The following is a 22,095-nucleotide window of genomic DNA, read 5'->3' as shown; positions in this document are numbered from 1 at the left end:
TACAGCCAGGGTTTAACCTGAATATAATTAAGCCTTTACACCTAACCTCTGACTAGCAAGAAACTCAAGGAGAGAAACTAGTTATATGACAACAGGAGAAAACAGTCCATTCAGAGAGTGGGATGTTCTTCAAAATGTTAATGTCATAACAATATTAAAAAGTGGTTCAAAAATTAAGAATATATTTTGGGGGCAATTGGAAGAACTTTGGGTATGGTCTGAGTATTAGACACTATTAGTGAATTATTATTAATTTTCTTGTGTGTGGATAATGGTTTTGTGGTTGTATAGGATAATGTCCTTACCCTTAGGATGCATGCTGAAGTATAGAGGGTGAAAAACATGATGTTGGGAACTTACTTTAAAAGTGGCTCAGAAAACACACACGAACACACAAACACTCACATACACCTTCAAACATTCATTCCCCGCCCCCGCAAATACACACAGAGTGCTAAGCTGTAGTCTTGGCCTCAAATGCAGCTATGTGATGTCAGGGCTGGGACTTTGCAAATCACGTTTCTCCTTTGCCAGTGGGCCTTCTGCTAGACTGCCAGTGAGGGGCACTAGAAGGAGACTGGAAGTCTAGAGGAACTGCTAGGAGCTTGCTTCTTTGTTTTTATTTTTTTCATTAGTTTTTATTTTATTTTGGAGTATAGTTGATTTACAATGTTGCGTTAGTTTTAGGTATACAGCAAAGTGAATCAATTACACATGTACATATATCCATTCTTTTCCAGAGTCTTTTCTTGTATCAGTTATTACAGAATATTGAGTAGATTTTCCTGTGTTATACAGTAGGTCCTTGTTGATTATCTATTTTATACCTAGTAATGTGTATATGTTAATTAATCCCAGACTCCTGATTTATCCCTTCCCCCCACATTTCCTCCCCAGGCTTCTTTCTGTTTTGCTTCCTGTTACTCTCAGCCTCCCTCAGGCAACAGTTCCTTACCTAGGAATGATGGTTATTTCCTGGAGGAGCAGCTGGTTTAAGTTTACATTTTTTAACACAGTCTCAGAACCAGCCTCCTTATGCTTCTTTAGACATACCTGTTATTAGCTGGCAGATGCCTTCCAGCTGAAGCTCCGTGGGACCTTTGTTCAGTCTTCTAAATTCTTTTAGTCCCAGTGAGCTCCTCTCCTTGTTCTCCCAGCTTTAGGGATGGTAACTGATTTCTGTGTTTACTGCAGTATTCCTCTTACCTTTCTAGTTCTCCAGTGCCTGGTTAATAATTCTTTGTTTTTTAAATGATTTTTATTTTTTCTGTTGTAGTTGTTTCACAGTGTTCTGTCAGTTTTCTTCTGTACAGCAAGGTGACCCAGTCACACATACATATATACATTCTTTTTCTCACATTATCCTCCATCATGCTCCATCACAAGTGACTAGATACAGTTCCCAGTGCTATACAGCAGGATCTCATTGCTTATCCCTTCCAAATGCAATAGTTTTCATCTGTTAACCCCAGATGCCCAGTAAATCCCACTGCCTCCTCTCTTGGCAACCACAAGTCTGTTCACCAAGTCCATGAGTTTTTTTTTTTTTCTTTTTCTGTAGAAAGGTTTATTTGTGCTGTGTATTAGATTCCAGATATAAGTGATATCATATGGTATTTGTCTTTTTCTCCCTGACTTACTTCACTTAGTATGAGAGGCTCTAGTTCCATCCATGTTGCTGCAGATAGCATTATTTTGTTCTTTTTAATGGCTGAGTTAATTCTTTAAGTTAAATTTTCTTTGCAAAAGTAACTGGTGGAGTTTGTGTCTCCTGGCTGAACCCTGACTGATACAGAAATTGAAAGTAGAAGTCTCATGAAATAGACCTTTTTCTTAGGTGTTTGGGTTTGTCTTTAGACTTGAATGCTGTGTTGAGCTCCTTGTCATGGAAATGAGATGCTGGTAACCCATGACCTGGAGTGGCCCTGACTAATCAGATTTATTGGTTGTGATTAAATAATTATCATGATTATTTAATCATTGTGATAAAGAACCTCCTGAATCAGGTTCCCTGGAGGACCAAGTGGCTACTGGGAATAATGATGATTACAAGGACCATGGTGGTGGGATGCCTCCTCCAGAGTGCTCTGGAGTGCTTATAGAAAGAAAAAACAGCCCTTTAATATCTCAGCTCAAGTACAGGTCAGAGAACTAGAGAAATTCTATAGCAGCCCTAAAAAGAAATACCAAATCTCTTGTAGCTGCAAATTCAGTCACAGTATTTACTGGTGAGGTCTGCAGAATTAAATGGAAATTGCATGTATAGCCTACATCTTTCAGTGAAAGTTAGGATCAAGACTGGGGAAATTATCCCCAGGACTTAGAATGACGACGTCCAAATTCATCTCAGATGAATCTGAGAATCTTAACTTCTAAATCACTCAGAGCCTTCCTTACCTTCACCTTCTGTGTCCAAGATTAGGCTTCTTTTGCTTGATAACCTTGTAGTACTAACCATATTTGAAGCAGGTGACTTTCAAGGAGATGTTTGTCCTCTTCAAGACCTGCTCCACTACTCCTTGCTGCCACTAGATCCAAAACTAGGTTTAGATCCAACATATTCCAGAGGAACAAGTACAAATCTGAACCTAAGGGAAAGAATCTGTAATCCAAAAGAATTGCAAAATTTTTCTAATTTATAGAGGAAGGAACCTGATAAATATATATGGTAATGGAATTCTAAGTGTTAGACTAAAGAAGGCAGAATGTAACAGGCCAAATTTACTGATATGGCTGTACTTATCAGGATTCTGGATTTAATGTGTTAGCAGCTTATATAAGAATTTACTTGGAGTCCCTGCTGTGGTGCAGTAGCGGGGGCAGTGTCTTTGGAGTGCTAGGATGCAGGTTTAATCCTCAGCCTGGCAAAGTGGGTTAAGGATCTGGCATTACCACACTTGTGGCATAGGTTGCAACTACAGCTTGGATCTGATCCTTGGCTTGGGAACTCCACATGCCTCAGGGAGGGGGGTGCAAAAAAAATTTACTTATTTGGATGATAGCAACTTGGACCAAACAGTGATCTGTATACATATAATGAGTTTGAGATCCCAGAACTTCCCTGGCAAAATGTAGAGAAAGGGATTCAAAGACTTAGATATAAATGTTGGGTAAACCTCTCATGTGTGATCTTTGAACTCCTTTTACCCACTGCTGCTCACTACTATACAGTTCAAAAAGTCCTGCAGGACTCTCCTTCTCTGAGGTATTGAGCAATACGTTAGTGAGGAGACCACCAATATCTTTGAAAACCTCTTTGGTGGCTATTCTCTACAGGCTGTATGATGGTAGAAGATGCTGCCACTGAGATGAGTTCATTGATTTTAGTGGGGTTGAGAGGATTCTGGTGTAGCAGAGGCCAAGTGGTAGTGTTTAGCACGAAAGAGAAGGTGGATGCACTTAATGTGAGGCAGAGACAAAAGGGTGATCAGAATATTTTGACCCATAGGGATTGTTGATAGTAGCTGTGATGGGAGTTCCTCTTGTGGCTCAGCAGGTTAAGAATCCTGCTAGTACCCATGAGGATGTGGGTTCGTTTCCTGGCCTCATTCAGTGGGTTACAGATCTGGTGTTGCTGTGAGCTGTGGTGTAGGTTACAGATGCAGCTCTGATCCCTGCTGATGTGCTGTGGCTTGTGGCATAGGCTTATAGCTGCAGCTCCAATTTGACTCCTAGACTGGAAACTTCCATATACCACAGGTGTGGCCCAAAACAGAAAAAAAAAATTAAAAAGATAGTGGCTGTGATGGTTAATTTTTTGTGTTAACTTGCCTGGGTCACCAGGTGCCCAGATAATTGGCCCAACATTATTCTGGGTGTTTCTGTGAGGATGTTTTTGGATCAGATTAACATTTAAATTGGTGGACTTTGAGTAAAGCTAGATTGCACTACAAAATGTGGGTAGGCCTGATCCAGTGAGTTGGAAACCAGAATGGAAGAAAAAAACAAACTTCCCCCAAGCAAGAGAGAGTTCTCTAGCTGACTCTTTCAGGACTGGAACAGCAGCATTGGCTCTCCTGGAGTTCTGGCCTGCTGGCCCACTGGCTCGTCCAGCAGAGTTCGGATTTGCCAGCCTTCATAATTATGTGAAACAATTCCTTATAATCAATTAATTGATCCTATTGATTTGTTTTATTTGGAAAACACTGATTAATACAGTAGCTAAATGCTACAGTGGATCTAGGAATGCAAATAGAAAGTCAGTCTACTAAAACATGGCTTGATCTTTTTAACAGGAAAAACACTGGATCTGGTGTCCAGAAATCTGACTAAAGTCACTTCAGAGAGAGTCACAGCCTCTTCTCCACTTTCCAGATCTAAACCACTTGTCTGATCCAGGGCTTCTTGATTGAAGGACATGCTGAGTTCCCTTAACTCCCTTAACTGTCACAAGTTGATGCTATAGACTTCCTCCACAGCTTCTCCAGAGACCTGCAGTGACTTTGTATTACAAAACAAGAAAATCCTAAGATCTTTTAGGGATTAACTAATAGGCACTGGCCCTGAACTGATGCTAATTCCTGGGACCCTAAAATACTACTATGGCCTACCAGTTAAAGTGAGAGCTTGTGGTGGTCAGGTAATGAATGGAGTGTTGGCCCAAGCTGAAGTTAAAGGAGCCCAGTAGGTCTGTGAATCCAGTAGTTATATCTGTAGTTCTTGAATGTTTAATAAGAATAGACATAATCTATTCCTGGCAGAATCCCCAGATTTGTTTGCTGATCCATGGAATGAGAGCTATTACGGTAAAACAGGCCAAGTTAGAAGTCCCTAAAAGTTCCCTTCCCTACCAGGGTAGTAAATTAAAAGCAATACCACATTCCTAGAGGAAATTACAGACATTAATGTCACTGTTATAGTGTTAATATCTATCATATCCCCATTTAATTTCATCTGCTTTTCCTGTGCAGAGTGTTGTTGGATCTGGAGCATGACTGTGGATTGTTATAAACTTAATTAGGCAATGACTCTCATTGCAAGTACTGTTCTGGATGTGGCATCTCTATGAGAGAGAATCAGCATAATCCATGGTACCTCGTGTACCATTAGTGATCTGGCAAATGCTTTTCTCATCCCTCTATATCAGTTTACAGTGAACCCCATAAGCAGGTTTTCACCTTGCAGAAACAAGAGATTGCCTTCACAGACCTGCCTTGGTGCTATCCCAACTTAATGTCTGTGATAATCTAATCTGCAAAGATCTTGGATCATCTTGACATTTTATACAGCATCAAACTTGTCCACTTCACTGATTACTTCACTGATGAGATCATATAAGAAGGTAGTAGCAAGTACTTTAGGTGCCTTGGTAAAATTCTTGTTAGTCAGAGAGTGGGAGATAAACCCCATAAAAGTCCAGGGACTCATCTACTTTGGTGAAGTTTCTGATAGGCTAGTGGTCTGGAGCAGGTTGCAATAGTCCATTCCTTTTTTTGCAGTTTTGTCTATTTTGAGGGATAGAGCTCAGGCGGATCTGGAAGACATAAGCAAGTTGCCTGAGTAAGTGGGCCAACTCCTCTGAGAGCTACTCCTGGTGCAAGGAGTAGCTTTTCCTCAATCTGTAATTTTGGCTGCCTGGGAAGTTCCTTATGACTAGCTGATTATAAGGATGAAGTTTAGGCTTGGTTTACAGTTTATTCTGCCCAATATGCTAGTATCAACCGGTTGCTACAAAAATTCCTGCACTATTACACCCCAATCAGGTATGTCTTTGAAAGATCTTACTAAAGAGAAATCTTTCCAGGGTTCAGAATTTTGAGCACTACATTTAGTTGTCTACTGTGTCTAAACTGAGCACTATCCAGAAGTATGGATCTAAACTCTAGTAATCAAGGGCAGTTATTCATGGTTTGATGAATGGTGAGGGTCTTGGAAAGTAAAGATTTAGAAGACAAGTGACAAGAAGGTCTGGGGATGAAATACATGGATGAACCTCTCACAATGGGCAGAAGATTGAAGATAATTTTGCTCTGTGTGAATGCTCACCAAAGGACTCTGTTGAGCCATGAGAATGTACTTTGCAGACATAACAACTATAGGGAACACAACCAGAGCTCCAGCTGCTGCCCTCTGATGCTCACCACTGCTTCCCACGGGCTGCTCCTAGCAAATGACTGAGAGTGGCAGGGAAACTAAGGCAGGCCTATCCCTGGGATATTTGGGTCTCCTGTGACAGCTAGCTTTAGCCTGAGGACTTCCTGATGGCCTTGCTGAACCTAAATTAGTGAAGAGGAAGCTCTCAATAATCAAGAGAACAAGATGACGTACTTTGTAGCCTCTTTCTCCAGTCATCCTAATGATTGCCCATGGGCCCATGGACAAGAATGGCTATGTGGGCAAGGATGGAGCCATTCCTCAACTTGGACTTCCCTCCAAGGCTGACCACCTGAGTGCTGGACCTGCCAACAGCGGAGATCAGCACTTAGTCTCTAATGTGGAAACTTGGTGGCAGGTTTATTACATTAGACCCCTCCTATCATGAAAGGGGCAGCTATTTATCCTCACCGAAAAAGACACATAGTCTAGATGTGGCTTTGTCCTTAGTACTTCTGCCAGCCTTATTAAGTGTTAAGATATCCTGCATGGTAACACAGCATCTTATCAAGCAGTAGCTAAGGAGTGTGTGTTAGTTGGCTTGGGCTGCCATAAGAAAATGAAAGAGACTGGGTGGCTTAACAACAGAAACTTCTCAGTTCTGGAGGCTAGTCAGTCCAAGATCAAGGTGTGGCTTCCAGGAGGACTCTTTTCATGGCTTGTAGGAGGCTGCCATCTTTCTGGGTGCTCACATGACCTCTTATTTGTGCCCCAGAAAGAGAGAGATCAAGCTTTTTATAAAGCATTGATCCCAATGGGCCAGGCTCCAACCCTTGTGACTTCATCTAAACCTAATTAGCTCCCAAAGGCCATATCTTCACATATCACACATTGAGGGGTTAGGATTTCACCATATGAATTTGGGGGCAGACACAAACATTTAGTTCATAGCAGAGTGTGGAAGCAGACTGATGCCTGTGGAATTTATTGGTCTTGTCATGTACTTCATCACTCAGAAGCACCTGGTCTATTAGAATTACAGGATGATCTACGTAAGACTCAGTTAACTTGCAACTAGAAGTTAACCTAAAAGATAAGGTTCTGTCTTATAGGACACAATATGTGCTTTGAATTGGTAACCAATGAATATGCTTTTCTTTTTTCCCCCCAAGCCAGAATACATTGATCTTGGAATCAAGTGGTGGGCACCTAATAATTCACACATTCAGAATTTTTGCTTCCCATTGCTGTGACTGTGATTCTGATATTTAGGAAGTCTTGGTTCCCAAGGGAGGAATGCTTTCACCAAGGGACATAATAGTGTTTCTTCTGAATTGGTAGTTGCGTCTGCTACTGACCATTTTTATCTTGTACTATGAGGGTTAATGCCGGTGGGCCCGAAATTGCCTTGATCGGGGCATGGCATGTCCTGATAAGTAGTGTTGCTTTATGACTGTGTGCCTGAGGAGCTTCAGGGTGGTGTGTATCAGTTTGTCATTACTGTTTATTATAACAGTGAGATGGATTATTTATACCTGGAGACTTCTGTACCCCTCAACCCTGCCAACTCCCCCCAAAAAAACCCCAAAACTTAGTTGTTGGGGCTAGTTTTTAGCCAACAGAATAATTAATGGGACTGCTAAGAAATTTGAGAAGTGAGTAGAAACTTTTTGTCTCCTTATTGTGGAGAAAAGGTAAGATCATCTTATTTGTACAGAGGATAGTTTCATCTTAAGCACAAAGCTATGTTTATTGTATAGAAATTCAGTTACGGATAGAAGGATGCTGAATAGCCAAAGGGCAGGACTAGGCTATCATCTTCTAGCTTCAAACTCGCCGTTCTATACTTTCTGTAATCTGCTTTGTCATGCTGGGGCTGGAACCCCACAAAGTACATTTCTTTATCACTTAGTTTTCTCTTAGGCTCTGCAAATAAGGGATACAGAGGCATGGTGGAGATCTACAGGAAGGACCAGGGACTCGATCCTTCCTCTTTTGCTTTCTGCTGCTATTTTATCATCTCTGCAGTGTTTCTTCACCCTGGCATTGAGAGTTAGTCCAGTAGTATCAGTTTTCAGTTTTTTCACACCTCCAGAGCCAGCCTCATCATGCATGGTCAGAGATGGCAGCACCAGTAGGCTGGCACCCATCTTCAGACTTTTGAGCTCTTAAGACAGTAATACCGGTCAGGCAAGGGCTGTTTTTATTTTTTATTTTTTTGTCTTTTGTATTTTTAGGGCTGCACCCTCGGCATATGGAGGTTCCTAGGCTAGGGGTCTAATTGGAACTGTAGCCGCCGGCCTACGCCACAGCAATGCCAGATCTGAGCCTCATCTGTGACCTACACCACAGCTCACAGCGACACCGGATCATTAGCCCACTGAGCGAGGCCAGGGATCAAACATGAAACCTCATGGTTCCTAGTGGGATTCGTTAACCACTGAGCCATGATGAGAACTCCTGTTGTAGATTCTTATAATTTAAAAATTGGTACAGTTTTTGTTCTTATTTGACCTTGTTTGATACATAAATACCTATACATTTATATAAATAGATTAGCTATGGCAAAATGTTAACAATTTTGGGATCTAGAAAATAGCCATATGGGTGTACATTGTATTATTATTAAAACTTTTTGGTATGTTTGAGACCTTTCATGATACAACATTGGGGATAAAGAAATCCTGAAAGTCTGGATAAATGTCAGGACCAGAATAAAAAAGTAAACCTGAAAAAGGGTGAAAGTCTCCAGAATTATAGGTTAGTTCTTTTGTTACAAGAGGGAAATGACACATAGGAACTGTGGTTGCTCCAGAAACCAAGCTGATGCCATTACGACACCAACAACAACAAAGCAAAAAAAAAAGGGGGGGGGTCTTTTCTGTTTATGTCTAGGAAAGGTCCTATCACCAAAATTCCAAAATTAAGTGAATGAAATGTGGCCTCTGTAGAAAAAGATGCAAAGCTTCTCCAGGGAACACTTGTTCAACTGTTTCATTTTATAGGGGAGAAAACTGAGGTCCAGAACAGGTGAGAGTTGTCCAAAATCACAGAGTAAAATTATTGGAGTCAAAACTTTCCCTTTAGCAATTCATAATAAGATTGGAAACCGAGTATATGAAGTAGGTCTCTTGGCTGCATGTGACAGGAAACTGCAAAAGGGGGAATTTGTTATATCATATAACTGAAAAGTAAAAAAGTATGACTGCATTTAGGTGCTAAAGCAATGTCATAAGGAATCTGTCTCCTTCCTTTTCTTGGTTTTGTCTTTGTTGGCTTCACCCTCTGGCAACAGAGTTGATCACTGGAAGCTCCAGACTCATATCCTGCTATTTTAGCTAGCATAACATCTTTCCCATTAATTCCAACAAAAGAAATGGAGCTGACTCTAATTAGCCAGGGTGGGACCATAAAAACTGACAGTGGGGTAAGGAAGTTCCTTAAAGAAAAATGAGTGCCATTAAGAAGCAAGCGAGGAGTTCCCTCTGTGGTACAGTGGGTTAAGAATCTGACTGCAGTGGCCCAGGTTGCTGCAGAGGCATGGGTTTGATCACCTCCCATGCACAGTGGGTTAAAGGATCTGGTGTCACTGTAGCTGTGGTGTAGGTTGAAGCTGCAGCTCAGATTCAGTCCCTGGCCAGGAATTTCCATATGCTATGAATGCGGCCATCAGCAAGAAAAAAAACCCAGTGAATAAATGAATCATTGCTGAGCAGACCAAAATAAGAGATGCAGGGTTCGCCAGACCTCTTGATTTCTATATGCTGAGGGCTATAGAGTTTAGTCTGCTAGTAAGTAGCTGAATCCATTTCTGTATTAGAGTAAGACTTAGAGCAACCTTGTAAAACAGAAGGGAAAAAACCTTAGGTTCTCAGAAGATACTCTTAGAAGATAAAGCTAAAAATACAATGAATTAAACAGTTACCTTATACAGTCCTTCAGAAGCTTCAAATTTGATTTTTTTTTTTTTTTTTGCCTTCTCTGGGGCCATTCCCGAAACATATGGAGGTTCCCAGGCTAGAGGTCTAATCAGAGCTGTAGCCGCTGTCCTACGCCATAGCCATAGCCATGCGGGATCAGAGCCACGTCTGCAACCTACACCACAGCTCACAGCAACGCTGGATCCTTAACCCACTGAGCGAGGCCAGGGATCGAACCTGCAACCTCATGGTTCCTAGTTGTATTCGTTAACCACTGAGCCATGATGGGAATTCCAAATTTGACTTTTATAAATGCTTAGTAGATATTAAAGCCAAGCTTACACTATTTTGATATAATTTAGTGCTAGAAAGACTCTCTACCATAAATATCCTATTAAAAAAAATGAGATATACCTCACATAAAGTTCACCCTTTAAAAGCTTGTGTCTACTTGGTTTTGATTCTCATTGGATCTTGTGTGAAAATGTTGACCTATCCACCCACTAAAAATGGCTTTTGGTGGCTTATCAAAGCAGCCAAGATGTCAACCCACATGTTAAGTCAGTTTTAGGTAAAATACCCTTCATATCTTCTCTTTCTTACTGTTTCCCAGATTTCTTGCAGTCTGGTAGTAATTGGCTCCAAGTTGTTACAAGTTTTGTGCCAGCAGAGGCTCAGGTGGGCATTTTTAATTTGAGCTATTAATCCCTTTTCTAGAGATGTTTAAAATCAGATATTTGGCAACATCTGTAATGAGAGGGTTTGCTTTCAACCAGTCATATGCTGACAGTGACATCTACTGGTCATAAAGGTTTCTTTATATTGTCTTGATGCCTTTTTGCAGTTTATCAGTGATCTTAATTATATTGTGAAATGTAAGAAAAACAATTATATCATCCTTGGGAGATAAATAAACCAAAACATGTGCCAGTATATGTACCACTGTGGGGTATTTTTAAAACTAAAAAATAAAATCTAAATTTCTTCTTCATTTTAGCAGATACTGTGATCTCTTTCATTTGAACCGTTGGAGAATTTGAAAAATGAATTAAAAACTCAGTCATTTCCTTTAAAGTACCTTTTGGGGTTTTTTTTCAAAGCAGAACTTAGTGAATTTAGTCCTAGAAAATTCTAGTGGACCTAATGAAAGACTGGCTGTTAAAGGTGATTTGCTTCTGGCATTTCATCCTGATCTTGTTAGGTCCCAGATTTCATGCATACCCTTGCTCCCATCCCTACTTCCTTCCTATCTGTAGCTATGCATACGTATTAAACTTCATAATACTCTTCCAGATTTGTTCCTGTATTAGCTTTGGAAATTTCCTCCACTGCTCTTGATATTAGATTATACTAGGAAAAATTAGGAGTTACATTTTTCTAACTATATTTTTAAAGAAGGCATGTATTTGTATTTATTGATAAAGCATTTTGAAGGGTAGTGATAAAATTTAATTTTGTGTAGGAAATATAATCTTCAATTTGTGTACTTAGGTGGCATGTAAATTTGATAGTCGGACTCCATTTCCCTTCAAGCTTAAAAAAAAATGTCAAGGAGTTCCCGTTGTAGCAGAAACGAACCTGAGTAGTATCCATGAGGATGTGGGTTCCATCCCTGGCCTCGCTCAGTGGGTTAAGGATCCAGTGTTGCCGTAAGCTGTGGTGTAGGTCACAGATGCGGCTCGGATCCCAAGTTGCTATGGCTGTGGTGCGGGCCGGCAGCTGTAACTCTGAATGGACCCCTAGCCTGGGAACTTCTATATACTTCAGGGGTGCAGCCCTAAAAAAAAAAAAAAAAAAAAATCAAAACGAAAAACCAAGAAAAAAATGTATTATAAGTGTTGTGATTATACACCTTATAAACTTTGTGGACACCCCTGATTCTTTCCATGTGATAAACCCCTAGAGGGAAAAAATCCTTAACCAAAGGGCTGCGAAGAATCAATAGAGGGACTAAAATTAGTAGTATTATAACAAAAATTGGAAGTAGTAGGAGAGGAGAGGATGTTTTATAAATTCAATCCTTGCCTGTTATCTAGAGGAGTCAATATATAATTGCTGTCTGATAAATCAAAACTGGCATATGTATTTGGTATAACGTTACTACTGAGAGATACGAGTGGAACCTTAGGAAGTTAAAGCAGAAATTATTAAGGTAATTAGGTAGGAAGGGGACTGTGGCACTTCATTTTAGGACTCATTATTTTTCCAGCCTTGATCATATGGATAAAACATTAAATTTTGAAATAAAAGATTACTTAAATTTTAAAATAAATCTAGTTAAATTATCATCCAGAAATGTATATTAACTTAGATTCCTATGGGGAACTTTTTGGTCGCCCTGAATTACTACAGTGACTTCATGTCAATTTTATTATATTCTGGTCCACTCAAAGGTTTTGAATTACCTTAGAAAATATATATATAGCATAGGATGTAAATAAGTGAGGAAACTGGGGTAAAGGAAAAATAGGATGAGGTAAAAGGACCAAAGAATCCATGGGAACCATCTGGAAAGCTGGTTAAGAAAGAAGATCCTTGATCTTATCGCAGATCTGCTAAATCATAATCTCTTGAATAAGGCTCTGGGATCTTCTTTTCAGCAGCCCTGATGACTTGGAGTCCGGATGTAATTTTAAAAAAGACAAAGACCAACTAACAGGTTATTAGGATATTTATTAATGTCATGGAATTTAGAGTCTGAGAGGTAGAGGAGTGGACATTGTGAGACTCACCCCAAAGAATACGTTTAAAAATAAATCCTACAGGAGTTCCCGTCGTGGCACAGTGGTTAACGAATCCGACTAGGAACCATGAGGTTGCGGATTTGGATCCCTGGCCTTGCTCAGGGGGTTAAGGATCCGGCGTTGCCGTGAGCTGTGGTGTAGGTTGCAGATGAAGCTCGGATCCTGCATTGCTGTGGCTCTGGTGTAGGCCGGCAGCTGTGGCTCCGATTGGACCCCTAGCCTGAGAACCTCCATATGCCGCAGGAGCAGCCCAAGAAATGGCGAAAAGACCAAAAAAAAAAAAAAAAAAAAAAAAAAAAAAATCCTACATAAATTGGAATCATCCCTTCTCTCACTATAACATTTCATAATCCTTTTCTGATTTCATTAACCTCCCCAAAACAAGCCTCAAGGATTTGGGAGGACTCAGTCTGTCATTTCATCCTTTGACCTTTAACATGAAGGTGCACGTTCTGGGAGGTTTTCTCTTGTTCTCTTGGCTCTATTCGTGGCCTACTGTACCATTTAGCTTGGATATTCTAGTGCTTGGGTGTCGTTTTTATGGAATCACATCAACAAGTGAAACAGATACTTAGAAAAATGCTGTGTCTCAGTGGTACTTAATTTTCTGCTGCTGTGTTCATTCTCAAAACATATTTTCCCATGCCTCATGTGAAAATTAAGTTACAGATGCTAAACTTTTAACATAGGATTTGGTATATCATAAATATAAAAGGAAAAAATTAATTTTATAATGGAATTGAGAATATATTAAAAACAATACATTTAAAAAGTCTATCAGGGAGTTCCCTGGTGGTCTGGTGGTTAGGATTCTGAGCTTTCATCCCTGTGGCTCAGATTCAATTCCTGGTTTCAGAACTGTGATCCCACATCCAGCTGCTGCATGCTGCAGTCAAAAAAAAAAAAAAAAAAAAGTCTGCCAGCTTACACTGATTTCTGCTGTAGCTGGAGTTTTTGTTCGATGATGTCTGAGAAACGAGGAACTTTTTTTGAAATAGCCACACGGATGTCATCACTCATATTCAAGCAGCTTCTGGACTTTGTTTTAAAATGTAAAAGTGAAGAAAATCCCAGCTCACAAAGGTATGTAGTTGCAAATGGTATAAGGATTTCTAGAGCGGTTTTTGCCAGGCTTGGAAACACTGTGAATTGAGCACACCAGAAATCCTCAAGCTTCATTGTCTCAAATTCCATTAGGATTTGGCCACTAGCTCGTAATTCAGCAAGGTCATTTTTCATTAAATAACCATCATCAACAAAGTCCAGATTAAAAAGAAATGGATCCAGTATCCATTTACTTGCCTCATCAAGATCTCCAACAGAGAAATATTCGTGGAAGGAGCTGCTCAACTGTTGCAGGTGCAGTGTTATTTCAGCTGCAATGCATAATGCTTCATTATCTGAAACAATGATTTCTTCAAGAAAAGGAAAATTGGTAAAATTTCTTTTTTCAATGCGCTTAAGCCAAAATGGAAACTTCCTAACAAAAGCAGATAACTTCTCTCTAGCTGATACTGTGTTCATCCCAGTCCTTTGCATAGATGCACCAAGTTCATTTAGGTGTTTGAATAAATCTGCCAGGTATGCTAGGTGAATTTTAAAGTCTTTATTTTCAAAGCCATCAACTAAATTGCTGCTTTGGTGGTGAAGAAACTGATTTATTTCTTCATACATTTCAAAAATATGAGTAAGTATTTGGCCTCGGGAAAGCCACCTCATTTCAGTATGGAAAAGGAGAACACTATACTCTATTCCAATTTCTTCAAAAAAAGCCTGAAACAGGCGATGATTTGGAGCTCGCCCTTTGATAAAATTTATTACCTTCACCACAGTAAAAAGAGCATCCTTTAGTTTTGAAGGCAGTGTCTTTGTGACAAGTTCATGAGGGTTCAACAAACAATGTGTGATCACGATATGAGGTACCTCTTTTTTCACACAAGCAGCAAATTCTGAATTTTCTCCTAGCATAGAAGAGGCACCGTCAGTACAAACAGAGCCACACACATCAAGTGATATCTTATGCTTCAAAAAGAAGTCTCTGACTAGACAGAACACATCTTTTCCTTTCATTGTTAACTGCAATGGTTCACAGAACAGGAACTCTTCTATGATCTCTCTTTCTTTTATGTATCGAACAAATGCCATTAGCCGACTGCAGTCATCCATGTCTGTTGTCTCAGCAAGTTGGATACCCACTTTAAGAGGACTGGCTTTGATATCTTCTAGAATTTGCTGTAAGATATCCTGGCTCATTTCCTCAATTCTAGAATGGATCACATCATCTGATAAGGGTACCTGCTGAAGTTTCTTTTGTGCATCTGGTCCCAAAACTATTTGTGCTATTTCCAACGCACAAGGTTTCACTAGTTTTTCAGCTATTGTATGAGGATTCTTCTCCTTGGCACATAAATATGCAAACTGATATGATGCCTGAAGTAAGGCATCCTCCTGAGATGCAACTCCAAATGCTTTTAGGGTTTCACTCTGATCAGATGGTGCTGGCACATGTTTCAGGCTGTTGAGATCGTGCCCACCTACACCACCATGCCGTCTGTTGAAATGGTCAGATAATTTTGATGGTCGGAGATCAGCATTTGAAAATACTGAGTTACACAGCACACACTGTGGGCGCTGAGTTCCATCAACCTCTGTCGTACAGGTGAACCAGTAACGAACATAGTCATCATCCCATTTGCGTTTCTTCGACATGGCACCCCAACACTCTCAGGTAGTATTCCAGAGATGTCGCAGATTTTTGCTTTGGGAGTAAAACAGAACCCAGACATTAAGAATCAGTGGCTAACTGAATTAAAACAAAGTCACACCATATACCATCCTGTCATTTATGTACATATCAAGAAATAAACTGTAACACGTCAGTCCAAAGTAAGCCATGACAGCATGACAGTCCAACTTAAATTTAGCAACTCACAGCTAAAGCCCTGGAATAACTAACTTGCCAGCAAGTTACATATGGGAGATCTGGGTTTATGCAAATTGTGAACACCTATAAGTCCTCTATTGGGGAGCTGAAGTTAAAGCTTATATTTGTTTTCAGTGATGTATGTTCCAAACAAATCAGGTTTATTTTGTATCCCCAGAAAAGGCATCTCACCACCACCCATTCCTTCCATCTTGTGCCAAGGAGGTATGCACACCCCCAGTTATGATCTAGTGAACAGAGAAGGGAGTAATTTACTAAATATTTTAAGGAAGGGCAGATTTTGATATGGTGGCTAGCTTTTTTAAAATTATTTTTTAAATACACATAAAGAGTTATTACTGAACTTAAAAAATTATATACACATATGCAATTTAACATAGCAAAGAGGCACTTACATTTTTTGTGCTTCACAAAGTTTCTTTTTTCTTTATTTTTGCTTTCTAGGGCCACACTCATGGCATATGGAGGTTCCCAGGGTAGGGGTCCAATCGGAGCTGTAGCCGGTGGCCTACACCACAGCCACAGCAATGCAGGATTCGAGCTGCATCTGCAACCTACACCACAGCTCACAGCAACACTGGATTCTTAACTCACTGAACAAGGACAGGGATCAGATCTGCATCCTCATGGATGCTAGTCAGATGCATTAACTGCTGAGCCACAACGGGAACTCCCACAAAGTTTCTTTTTCTACAAAGTTTAATTGTTCAGCAGAGAACACACCTGACCATGGCCACCTTGGCCCTAACTAACACATTTGTTCCTCCTATCACAGGTTTCTTCTTAGGCCTGTTATAGTTTCCTTCTCTGCTAGGATCCATGGTTTTATCAGCTAGTTCCATGTGTTCACATTATGATATATACATGGATGTAATTATACACTAATATTTTAGTATCCACAGTTGATACCAAGGCCAGAGGGAGGTGCTGTTTCTGTGGTGAGCAGGGCTGGATTAAGAAATTTTATGGTTTCAACATTAAAGATTATCTGCTGGCCCCTGATTAACAAACAGAAGCAATACTAAACCATAAAATATCACCAACAAATTTCTAATAACTCCTGTTATAACTATATTGGTACTTTTTCTTTCAAGAGATCCAATTCTTTTTTAAAAAGGTTTTTTGGAGATTTAATTGACATACCACATTATATTAGTTTCAGGTGTACAACACAATTATTTGCTCTATGTATATACTGCAAAATGAGTACAATGTCTAGTTGACTGTCATCACTACACAAAGTCACAATTATGTTTCTTGTGATAAAAACTTAAGATCTACTTTCAGCAACTTTTGTATATACATAGACTTAAGGATTAAACAGATTTGAAACTCTTGATCCTCGAATAGCTTTGTTTCCAACTGAAGCAGAGAATTTCAAACAGGTGTGACTAAGCTACCCTTGACGTAAGAGTAGGATACACACGATCAGTTCATGATTCACACTGTCCATGTAGAAAAAGCAAAACAAGTTGCTCAGGAGAAACACAACTATTCTTATTACTGATACCTTAGACTTCAGAAAAATTTCTCTCGTCTAAAAGAACACCCTCAATTACCGTAGAACAGGATGTAGGAGGCAGTGGTTTTCTGGTGTAGTAAATGGAGGAATCATCTAAGTCTCTTACCAAAATCCAGATTCCTGGGTCCCAACTTGAGATTCTGATTCTCTAGCTCTAGAGTAGGAAACCAAAATCTGTATTCTAAATAAGCATTTTAGATAATTCTTATGAACAGTACCTAGAGCAGTTACCTTTAACAAGAGTTCCCATCAAATCACTGGGAACTCTGTTGAAAGTATACATGTCCCTATATTACCTTAGAACTAATAAATCATCATCTCCAGAAGTAGGACCAAAGAACCCAAAATAAAGTCGTCCAGGTGATTCTGATACACATCCTAATATGTAGGCAGATTCCGAGGAATGAAACATACCCTCTGGCAATCCCTAGCTTGCAGATATTCTAGGTTGCTAAGTAAACAGTCTAAATGATTTAATAGGCATTTATGTTTTCTGAGTTGATGACAACTTCCTATGAAAGTTGAGAGGCCTAAAAAGAAAGCCATACCTTTTTTTCTTTTTCTCTGAGCAATGAGCAAAAGTATAAACCATAGATAGGGCCAAATATACCTTAGAAAACAATTCTATCTGCCAGATAAATAAGCGATCCCCAAAGTCTCCAAAGTTCTATGCCACATAACATGGCTTAAATGATGTGATGGGGTACATTTAAATCCAAATGCTCAATTTGGCCATTAAAAAAATCACAGTAAGTAAGCCATGAATATTAAAAGTTTTCTAGTGACTCTGCCAAGAATAACTAGTTGTAAAATGTATCTCTATGTAACTACTAAGTTGATCTGCCATATGGTTGTTGTCAGTCAGTTTAAGTTGATCTGCCATATGGTTGTTGTCAGTCAGTTTAACATTGGAAGATGTCTGCCAGTCAAGACAATTTGAAGTTCGGAGTTGATCTCAAGCTTTCTTTGGGCAAGAGATGAGACTATAGGCCAACTGAACCTCTCCTAATTAATAATGATAAAATTATGACATGAACATAAAAATGCTTATACTTCTGTATTCTGTTACATGTATTTGGGGGGCAGAAGGAGTAAAGGAAAAAGCTTTACTTTAGTCTCATTAGAAATCATAGGATGAGTTAAGAGTACATTCTTATACACTCTGACTATGCTACTCAAGTATATTTTGACTGAAGAGTTATCTGCTTGGAACAAAAGAATTTTTAGAAACAGTCATTTCTAGTATTCTTCTCCATCCCCCTTGAAAAAGGAGAATAGGTAGAAAGAATTTTCAAGATCCTCAGAGATGAACTTACCGCCCAAGAGGCTTGCTTGTGTTTTAGAACCTTACAATTTTCACTTGCTCCTTTGTGGTATTTAGCAATCACAATATCCTAAAATAGGTAAACATTAAAAAAGCATCATCTTATTAAGTAATTATTGTTAATTGAAACAGTGTAATAATGGTATGGGTTGTGTTAAAAATAAGGTCTTTTTTTATTAGAGGTACAGTCTTAATTATTTACAAGTGAAATAAGATGTCTGGGATTTCCTTTGAAATACTGAACTGAACACACACACACACACACACACACACACACACACACATAATGGGGTGGAAATAGACTAGGATTGGCCTTGAACTGGTAACTGCTGAAGGTGGATAATGGGTACACATTCTCACTAGTTTCTATGTACACTGGAAAATTTCCATAATAAACAGTAAAATGAAAAGGATTATCTTATTGAGATAGACATAATTTGATTTTAGAATGATTCATTGGAGAGTTCGTTGAGAGCTTTCTGAAGATGCAGAATGAAAGACCAGATTTAACAAGAGTATTTTGCAAGTTTATGAAAGGTACACATGAAAAAGTACAACTGAGAGAAAAACCAGTTACAAGTGAACATTCACAGAACCGAAATAATGTGGGGAAGGCTAAAACATCAATATCAGCAGTGACAATACCAAAGTACAGTTGTAAACCTAAAACTCCAAACCAAATACAGTCCAACTTATTATACCTGGCCACCGCCTATGCCGGTCCATAGTTGGTGCGGGTGTCAGGGAGGCAGAGGATTGACTCATTACCTCTTACAGTTAAAAGCAACAGCCGGGAGAGAAGCGACAGGAATGCAGTCGCTGAGCATACTCTGCAGAAGCAAACGAACGCCTGGGATCCTGGCTTTGTCACTTAGAGGCTGGGTACCTGTCCAGGCTTCAATCCCTCAACTGGGGATGACAATAGTACCTACCTTATAGGATTGTTGGGAGGTTTAATTGTGAGCATGCATGTAAAGAACACCACCTTGTAACTAGTAGGACCTGTTGTGTATTATTAAGGACGGAGCGTTTAGGAGGCGGCCCGGGCGAGTTAAGTATGCTGGCGGCGCGGGAAGAAGACTGCTTGGTCTCTGCCCGCCGTCTCGGAGCCAGAGGCGCAGGCCCAAGGGATGCTCGGGCTTTTAGGCGCCTGTCTCAGGCTCCAATTCGCTCTCGACTCAGGCTGGGGCCCAGCCTCGGGGCGTTGAAACCAGCGGTGGCGCCTTGGGTCCGACCCCGGAGCAGGAACTTGCGGAGCGCGGTGAGGCAGGAGCGCCCGCAGTCTCCTCAGCTCCAGCCGCGCTGGGTTCCATCCGGGTTCTCCGGGTGGCTTCCCGCCCGCACACTGGGCGAGGTGCATCCCGGCACGCAGGCGCGATGGCAAAAGGCTGAAGGCACCGCTGACTTGACTAAGGAGCATGCGCGCTGGCCCGCTTTTCAGACTAGTGGCGCTGGAATTTTTTTGCTTATTGTGTCGGCCAAAAAGGATGAATTGTAGAGTCTCAGAGATGGAAGACACTGGACGTCCATATAGTTCTACCTTTTAACATTCAGAGCACTAGAAATGAAACTTTATATTGTGTCAGGGTTTGGGCTTGGAGATTATAAACTCCAGTAATTAACCATTTCCTATGTGTAATAAATGAGGTAAAAGAGAAGGAAGCTCATTCCACTCCCAAATTAAACATTCAGGCAAATGGGACAAGTTGTAAATGCCATTAAGATGCTAATGGTAGAGGATGAGTCCTCTTGCCCACACGTGTTGCCCTCTTCCCACAAATTAGAGCGTGTGGATGAATTTGCTAAGAATCATAGGAGAAAAGATTGTTTAAAAATTTTAAAGCCCGCACCTGCAGCATATGTTAGTTCCCGGGACAGGTATTGAATCCAAGCCACAGCTGTGACTCCAGCTAGCTGCAGCTGTGGCAACACCAGATCCAATAACACTGTGCAGGGCTGGGGATCAAACCCTCCTGAGCTGCTGCAGTAGGGTTCTTAATCCATTGTGCCATGGCGGGGACGCCAAAAGATTTATTTAAAATTCTTAGATTACAGGCTCTTAAAGATATAAATGCATGATAGACTTCAGAGAAAAACCCCAAGCTGTAAACTAGAAAATGGCAAAACAAACCAACCTACTCTTTCCTATTTTGAGGGTATTTAATGAAATCACATTCTATTTATTTTTTATATAAGCTTGTGAGAAGCATCCTGCAAAAGTGGCGGAAGGGAAAGTGTCAAAGAATGTAGGAGAGATGCATCATTTTCTTTCTTTTTTTTTTTGTCTTTTTGCCTTTTCTAGGGCCGCTCCCCTCAGCATATGGAGGTTCCCAGGCTAGGGGTCTAATCCTAGCCATAGCCTTCGGCCTACACCAGAGCCACAGCAATGCAGGATCCGAGCCACGTCTGCGACCTACACCACAGCTCACGGCAACACCAGATCCTTAACCCACTGATCAAGGCCAGGGATTGAACCTGAAACCTCATGGTTCCTAGTCGGATTCGTTAACCACTGAGCCATGATGGGAACTTCTGGTGCATCATTTTCAAGTATTGAGGGTGAACCTGATAAAAAGATTGAGAGGCTATCTAAGGTTTCTGTCAGTGAGAGAAATTGCAAAAGAGCAGCCTTCCTGGTCCAGAAACCTGGGCTTTAAATGCAAGAGAAAGGAGTGGGCTTTAGAGTCAGAGACTTGGCTTTATGTACTGGCACCAACACTTTTAACTGATAGGACTTGAGCAAGTTACCTGGAGTTATTAAGTCCTTAGCTAACTATAAAATATGGCTGTTATCCATTACTCACCCCATGAAATTCTTTTGAAGAGATAACACATGAAAATTACAGGAGTTACTGTTGTGGCTCAGTGGGTTAAGAACCTGACTAGTATCCATGAGGATTCAGGTTTGATCTCTGGCCTTGCTGAGTGGGTTAAGGAGCCGGCATTGGTGCAAGCTGCAGCATAGGCCACATATCTAGCTCAGATGTGGCATCGCCATGGTTGTGGCATAGGTTGGCAGCAGCAGCTCCGATTTGATCCCTAGTCTGTGAACTTCCCTATGTTGCAGGTGCGGCCCTGTGAAGAAAAAAAAGAAAAAGAAAAAAAGTTCCAGCCCAAAGTTCCAGCATTCAAAAGGTAATTATTGAGATAATAAAATCACACCTCTTATCTTCAGTAATGTTCAAGATGTTACCTTTTTTCCAGAATGAAACAGAACTACGACATGATTTCAAATGTTATAGAATTCTTCCTAAAATCAGAGTAAATTAGGTTTCACAGAAGATGGAACAGAAGCCCAGAAATGTTGGAATTCCCATTGTGACACAGTGGAAACAAATCCAACTAGTATCCATGAGGATGCAGGTTTGATCCCTGACCTCAATCTGTGGGGCTGGGGATCCCGCATTGCTGTGAGCTGTGGTCTAAGTCGAAGATGCAGCTCGGATCCCGAGTTGCTATGGCTGTTGCGTAGGCCTGCAGCTACAGCTCTGATTCTACTCCTAGCCTGGGAATTTCCATGTGCCATAGGTTTGGCCCTAAAAAAAAAAGTCCAGAAATGTTAGGTGACACATTTTTCTTGAGTTGAAAGTGTCCTGAAGTTTCCTAAA

At 40.4% G+C, this 22,095-nt stretch overlaps 2 long non-coding RNA genes across 2 annotated transcripts in view; one reads left to right on the top strand and one right to left on the bottom strand.

Annotated features, from left to right (window-relative positions):
- Positions 1-22,095, top strand: part of LOC102168193 (uncharacterized) — a 51,287-nt gene that overhangs the window by 23,366 nt on the left and 5,826 nt on the right. Inside the window, exon 3 of the long non-coding RNA XR_001301904.3 lies at positions 21,555-21,622. This is a non-coding gene — a long non-coding RNA (uncharacterized LOC102168193). The remainder of the gene's footprint in view (positions 1-21,554; positions 21,623-22,095) is intronic.
- Positions 12,607-19,811, bottom strand: LOC146395658 (uncharacterized). The gene is made up of 3 exons (XR_014830912.1): positions 19,420-19,811; positions 18,480-18,557; positions 12,607-15,455 (listed from the first exon to the last, which is right to left on the bottom strand). It is a non-coding gene; the product is annotated as an uncharacterized LOC146395658 (long non-coding RNA).

This window comes from Sus scrofa, chromosome 16 (assembly GCF_054392235.1).
Source record: "Sus scrofa isolate SSC_HxYL_T2T_F1_AM1 chromosome 16, Sscrofa_HxYL_maternal_Yorkshire_Landrace_v2.0, whole genome shotgun sequence".
In the NCBI taxonomy this organism is placed as follows: Eukaryota; Metazoa; Chordata; class Mammalia; order Artiodactyla; family Suidae; genus Sus; species Sus scrofa.
The sequence above is the reverse complement of the archived record's forward strand: the minus strand, read 5'-3'. Positions and strand labels throughout refer to the sequence as shown.